We start from the raw sequence: 7,129 nt of genomic DNA on the forward strand, positions 1-7,129 counted from the left end.
TATCCCCAGATGTGTATGACTTTCTTTCATCTGCTGAGCACATATGAAGATTTTTAGAAGAATTTCTCAGCTCTTTTGGTCCTCACACTTCAAGTGAATGGGTGCCAAAAGCTCCAAAAATGACATAAATCAGCATAAAAGTAATCCATAAGACTCCAGTGGTTAATCAATGTCTTCTGAAGCGATATGATAGGTGTGGGTGAGACACAGATCAATTTTTAATATTCTCCTCCCTGCTCAGTCAATCTCCACTTACATTCACATTCACGTTCACATTATTTTTCTTGTGTTTTTGATGATTCACATTCTTCATGCATATCACCCCCTACAGAGCAGGGAGAAGAATTTCTAGCAAAAAAGTACTTAAATATTGATCTTTTTCTCACCCACACCTATCATATCACTTCTGAAGATTTGGATTAAACCACTGGAATCTTATGGATTACTTTTATGATACCTTTATGTGCTTTTTTGAGTGGCAACATTTTGGCACCCATTCACTTGCATTGTATGGACCTACAGAGCTGAAATATTCTTCTAAAAACATAATTTGTGTTCTGCAGAAGAAATAAAGATATACACATCTGGGATGGCATGAGGGTGAGTAAATGATGAGAGAATTTTCATTTTTGGGTGAACTATCTCTTTAATGTGTATCTCGTGGTGCCATCTCACAGTGGCACAAAATCACTTTCTCTGACTTTCACTTCCACCATTCTTCACTGGTGGAACGGCCCTCTGAACTCTTGACCCAATCCTACTATTGCACTAACTGTCTTCCTTCTTCCTAAAAAAAAAAAAAAAAACCTCACTCCTTTCTTTAACCACTGTCTCTCACCTTCCTCCCTACTTGTACTACTCTAAGCAATTTGACACTTTGTATTGCAGCACGTCTCACGTTATTGCTTCCTTAGGACAAATCGCTTTTGCTGTATTCCTCATTTGTGAGTCACTTTGGATAAAAGCATCTGCTAAATGAATAAATATTTTAATATCTATCTAAATGAATATCTGTCTGTCCGTCCGTCCATCCGTCCGTTTGTCTGCCTATCTTTCTTGATGAACATTCCTTTTCTATGTAAAATGTGATATTTGTTTCAATATGTATAGCCAACATTTATACAACTTTCAACATTTCTATTTCTATTTCTATATATGTTTATAAATCTAGAAACAGCTTTGTTTGTTTAGCATTAAGTATTGTTGTTGTTTTTATGTGTGCTTGTCGTACAGGCTCTAGACAACTCTTGAAATCAGATCCATTTCCATCAGAAGGCTGTGCTGTTGTTTTGTGTGTTTGATGAGACCAAGAGCTGGTACAGCTCTTCAGGCTCTCCACAGGCTCATAATGTTAAAAATACACCATCAATGGTTATACAAATGGCTCTGTACCTGGTTGGTTCATTACTTACTTTTAACATATTACCCTTCAATGTAGTAAAGATGTGCTGTTCTTAATTCTTTCCTATGGCTGCTTATTTGTAAAATTATTCTTATCATCCTACAGATCTGGGCATCTGTGCCCACTCCAAAGTCAGCTGGCACCTGCTGGGCATGAGCTCTGAGCCAGAGCTCTTCTCTGTGCACTTCACTGGGCAAGTCCTTGTGCAGGATGGACACAAAACCTCAGCAGCTGGCATCATTAGTGGCACTAGTGCCAGTATGATTGCTGTCCATCCTGGATGATGGCTTATCTCCTCCCACATTAGCAGGCTCTTGGAATGTAATATCTGCCAGAGATCCCACATGTCTTCATGAATGATCCACTAACAACATCTCTCAACTTGCCAAAGCATATATATATATATATATACGTTTTATTTCCTAGGTTTGTAGAATGAATTTTAGAGGAATAGTTTATCCAAAAATGTATTACTTACCCGCATGCCATTCCAAACCCGTATGACTTACATTGTTCCATAGAACAAAAATGTAAAGTTTTGAATATTCTGGCCACTCTTTTAGTTTTATTTATTTATTATTTAGATTATCACAATTCATTATTTTATAATGAAAGTGAATGAGGGCTTGGGCTGTCAAATGACAAAATGACAAAAAACATACAAGTGGTCCATATAACTTGAGTGACTTGTATTCCAAGTCTTCTGAAGTCAAACAAAGTTTTGTGCGAGGAACAAAACAAATTATGCAGATGTTATTCATATAACAATAACACATACTTTTATATGGCAAAGAGCGGCCAGTAAGTCCCTATTTTGTCTTCCACATTTATTACATTGTTAGATGCTGAACTATAAGTACTATTGCTAAGTTTTCTGTGTTGTTTACAGCTGGCTTGCATGGTTACCTGAATATTAGGGCATGTGAAGAGTTCCATGCACCTAAATGAGGGCTAACGATTCAACAGGAAAAGGAAAGGCAAGAGTGGACTCAATATATAGCAGCAGAAGATATTACCTGGGATTATGCTCTGCACATGCCAGACAACATCGACAGGTATTCGCCAAGCACTGCATCATGACTCATTAATAGAACATGCCCTTGTGTGAGTGCCATTCTCAAGCCTTATTCTCACATTTTCCAATCCAAAGGGGCCTCAGCAGATTGGTAAAAAATACAAAAAAAGCATTAAAAGTGTTAACACTGTTTAAAGATGGCACGTTTAAAAAGTGAGAAGAGGACAAAAGGAACTTGGGATTCTTGGGCCAGTGATAAGAGCCCAAATCAGATTTGTTATAAAGGTATATAACTTTATCTCACATAATCACACTTTTACAACTCTATTCATTTCTTTTCTAAGACTTTAATATTTTGTCATGGTCAATTTTGATGGTCAGGATACATGACAATCTCTGTTGTTTCTATAGATTGTCTTTAAAAACAAAGCATCACATCCATATAGTATCTATCCTCACAGACTGACCATCGATAAAGCTACTTTAGGATCTGCTCAATGCTACTTTAGGATCTTTCAATCAGAATCAGACTCATGAGGGGGCTGAGGGGGGCAAAAAACAAAAAGTTGTCCTGAATGAAAGCACAGACATACTAGACATGAAAAGTACTTTTGATTCCAATGAAACTGCCAAAAATATCTCACATTTACCAGTGGTAAAAATAAATGTTCACAGTGAGTCAATAAGGCCAGTAAATGACAGACTCTACTGTGTATCTCTACAAATACCACTCAACGCTCCGTTATTGAAAGAAATTTCACCAAAGCCAGATGATGACGGTTCATCACAAGAGATGGTGAATAAAACAGACATTGTCTCAATTAATAATACTTATGTTCCAATTATTGAAAGAAACATCACCCTTTTGGAAGAAAAACAAAAAACAAAACACGTTACCGAAGTTGAAAGAAATGCTACCATAGCAGAAAAAGACAGTTCACCACTAATGAATGAAACTTACAGTGTCTCCACTAATCCCACTCATGTTCCAATTATTGAAAGAAATGTCACTGTTTTGGAAAATAGTACCACAACACTAGAGATAACGAATGAAACTGACAGAGTCTCCACTAATACCACTCATGTTCCAATTATTGAAAGAAATGTCACTGTTTTGGAAAATAGTACCATACCACTAAAGATAATGAATGAAACATACAATGTTTCCACTAGTACCAGTAACATCTCACAAGTTCTAGTTGGTGACACAACCATGGAGGATAGTGCAACTCAATATTCAACTGAAGAAAAACCCCTGCTATCAAACCAAACCTCAGAACCCTATGGGGTAGACAGACCAGATAATCAAGAAGAGCTATACTCTCTAAATGGCACTGACAATGTGGATGGTAAGAGCGATAGTTCGGATCATTTCTTCATATACAGTGTGCCTACTAGTCTTGACTTTCACTCCAATGGCTCATTTGTGCTGCTGGACAGTGGTCGTTCACTGGAAATGTCAAAGGATGATAAGACTTTAGTGGAATATATCTCACAAACAACACTACCCATGAACATCATATTTGAGTTAACTGAGAGCACTGGTGATCTAATTACAAACACAACAGGCATGAGATGTAAAGAACTGAACCACACAGGAGAATTACACCAGTGAGACACCTTCTCAGATGAATTCTGAAATTGAAAGCACTGTGTGACGAGGCGGAGGGCAGGGCCATGCCGTGACTATGCACACCTGGTCCTCAATCGGGCTAATCAGCCAAGGAGAAGGATAAATACAGCCGGATCCGGCAGTTCAGGAGAGAGCCACATGCAGCTTGTGTGAGAGGATATTGCTTTGATGCTACAGCTGGTTCCCACCTCCTCTTTGCCCATTTTAACCTTGTTACACACTTTAAATACACCTAATCTCTATATTATTTGAGTCTGAATATTCAAATGCACCCCTGTCTGATTTCAGCCCGTACTTTGAGTCTGAAATAACAGAGAACACAAGTTCATCCATAAATGGTACATTGAAATCTTACTGTAAAATGTCCAGGAATGTGTCAGAGCTCTTTCACTCTGATGATATGGAGAATACTTCCTTCTCACTTCGTTTTTACAATGTTTCATCTACGAAGAACAGCTCGGAAAATGAAACTGAAGTGAGTCTAGAGGAAGTGATAATTTATCTGAAGAACAACCACAGGGAGGCCATACTCTCTCCTCCTCTCAACCCAGAAGAAGGGCACTGGATTTATGAGGGCAAACATGAAGTGGTTCATATGAAAATTTCAGAACACATGAATAAATACATCACAGACCAGCCAGCTGAAGACAAAAGTAGTTCACTAAAGGGTTAAGTCAAGAAAAAGATTTGAAATGAAGACAAAGAAGAGGATAGAGTATTAGCCACAGCCCGCTTCTGCTGTGTCCCCAAGAGGTCTGTCTCCACAAGGTTTTGGACCAGCTGGGCTCACCCCTAGAGGAACGAGGCCTGTTTCTAGTAAGGAGGATCTGACTGGGAAGGTAATTGTCATAGGAGTGCCAAGGCGAAATTTCAATGATTATGAGATATATGTTTCAAAACATGAGCAGGACACATTTTGATGGTGCCCTTGATCAATCTGAAGAATACGAGTATGTGGACTACATAGACCCTTATAGTAAAAAGGCAAACAAAATGGTCAAGGACAAGAATACCTATTTCATCTCAGTAGAGGAAGAAGAATGGGATTACGCTGGCTATGGGCAAAGTTAATGTCAGCATCATTCATTTCTCCATTATTTTTATAGATGAAACCCTTATTTTTCTAGAGGAATCCTTGCTGAAAAACAAATTCAGCTAAAACCAGCCTTAGCTAGTTTAAACTGGTCTTGGCTGGTTTAAGTTCGTTCCCCAGCTGTTCTCCCAGACTGACCAGCTAAAAAGTGCCCAAAAACCCTCTACAAGCCAACTGGCCAGACTGACCAGCTAAGACCAGCCAAACAGCTTAGGCTTGTTTTTTTGTTTTTTCAGCAGGGATGTAATTGTATTTAGTGAAATTGCTTTGTTTTCTATTTGCACAGGTGGCTTGAAAAAAACTCTTAAAATGAGTAGCACACAGCTTTCAAAAAAGTGGTTTTCAGAAAGTACCTGGATCGCACCTTTAGTGACATCCTCGGAACACTTGTTCTGGTTCCGGTCATTAAAGCTGAAGTTGACCAGACTATTACGGTACACCTTTAATTTTTTTGTAAAAATTTGAATTACAAGCAAATTACTGTATATAGAAAATGCACAGTATATTTACAATTACATTCCAACATTGTCTGTTTTTCCACTAGATCATTTTCAGGAACCGTGCCAGCCATCCATACTCTTTGCATGCAAATGGAGTGCATTTTGAATTTGAAGTTTGATGGTAGAGAAAAGCTATTTATTTATTTCATCTGATTTATTTTGGTGCTCCACTTTTATATTTTGGTCAATAATAATGGATAAAAAATAAATAAATTAAAAAAAAAAACCATTAGGCTGATTATGAGAATATTAAACAACATAGTAATTTATGCAAGTTTCCAGAATTTTTTCAGAAACTTTTACCAGGTTTGTAGTGGGGTTGGAAAATAGTTACTTATGTGTATGATCTAAAATTTTCATTTACACTCCCATCACTTCATAGGTGGATTTGCTACATTGGAAATGTTGCCCTCAAAGCCTGGTCTCTGGCAGCTGGAGTCTGAAGTTGGAATCTCCCAGCAGCGGGGCATGCAAACGCTATTCCTTGTGTTAGATAATGGTGTCAAAAAAGTGCTACGGATCTTATCATATGAAAACAATTGGCTCTGACAGTTTTCAACATCTTGTCTAGTCTGTTTTGTTTTGTGAATGTGATCACCCTCTTGGTCTCATGTGAAAGACGAACACATAATGGCATCAGACTCTAGAGGTATACTCTTTAAAGTGTAGCTTTTTGCAGCACATAGTAGAATGGTCATGGTCACACTACTAACAATTCTCATTTAACTCTGTTTTGAAGGACAGTGGTACGCTCATTTGGCCAGACTGCATAACGCAGGGAAATACAATGCGTGGAGTACAGCAAAGACAGGACAGCATATTCAGGTATCCTCACAGAACTGTGTGCAGACTGTTAGCCCATAAATGAAGAAATGCTTGATAAAGTTGCAACACAGGGAGTCAAGCAATTTTTAAAATCACACTTTGTGATGAACTACACCATTTCATAGAGCACTAACAAAAAGAAGTGGATCTTTTACAAGGGAAAAAGTAGTGATGTCAGAATGGCAAGTGACTATTTCATTGTGTGGTTGCACATTAAATGTACATTTCAGCATAATGCAAAAAAAAAAAAAAAAAAAAACAACTATATAATATATATAAATAATTATAATTTCCTTAATCAGTGTTTTTTTTTTTTTTCCATGTAAAATATCGGAACATCCTTAAAACAAGAAATTTATTTGAGAAGCGACAGTATAAATACATTTTTCAGAGAATTAAGTAGGTTTTGAATTAGTTTTTTTTTCTTCTTGTTTTAAGCATAAATATCACTGATTTTTTTTTTAATTGTATTTATGCTTAAAGCAAGAACTATTTGCCAATGGGGTAAGAAAAATGTAATTCAAGATTCTAAAAAAGTCTTAAAATCTTATGCAATTTTGCTTCTCTTGTAAATGTATCTTTTTCAAGGATTTTTTTTTTTTTTTTTTTTTTTTTGTGTATACTAAAACAAAAAACAAAACAAAAAAATACTATTCAAGAT

The 7,129-nt window shown here is 36.9% G+C and overlaps 1 pseudogene; it reads left to right on the plus strand.

The window, feature by feature from the left end:
- Window positions 1–6,164, plus strand: part of LOC127448020 (coagulation factor V-like) — a 20,475-nt pseudogene extending 14,311 nt beyond the window's left edge.
- Window positions 6,165–7,129: the final 965 nt, after the last annotated feature.

This window comes from Myxocyprinus asiaticus, chromosome 11 (genome assembly GCF_019703515.2).
Source record: "Myxocyprinus asiaticus isolate MX2 ecotype Aquarium Trade chromosome 11, UBuf_Myxa_2, whole genome shotgun sequence".
Classification (NCBI taxonomy): Eukaryota; Metazoa; Chordata; class Actinopteri; order Cypriniformes; family Catostomidae; genus Myxocyprinus; species Myxocyprinus asiaticus.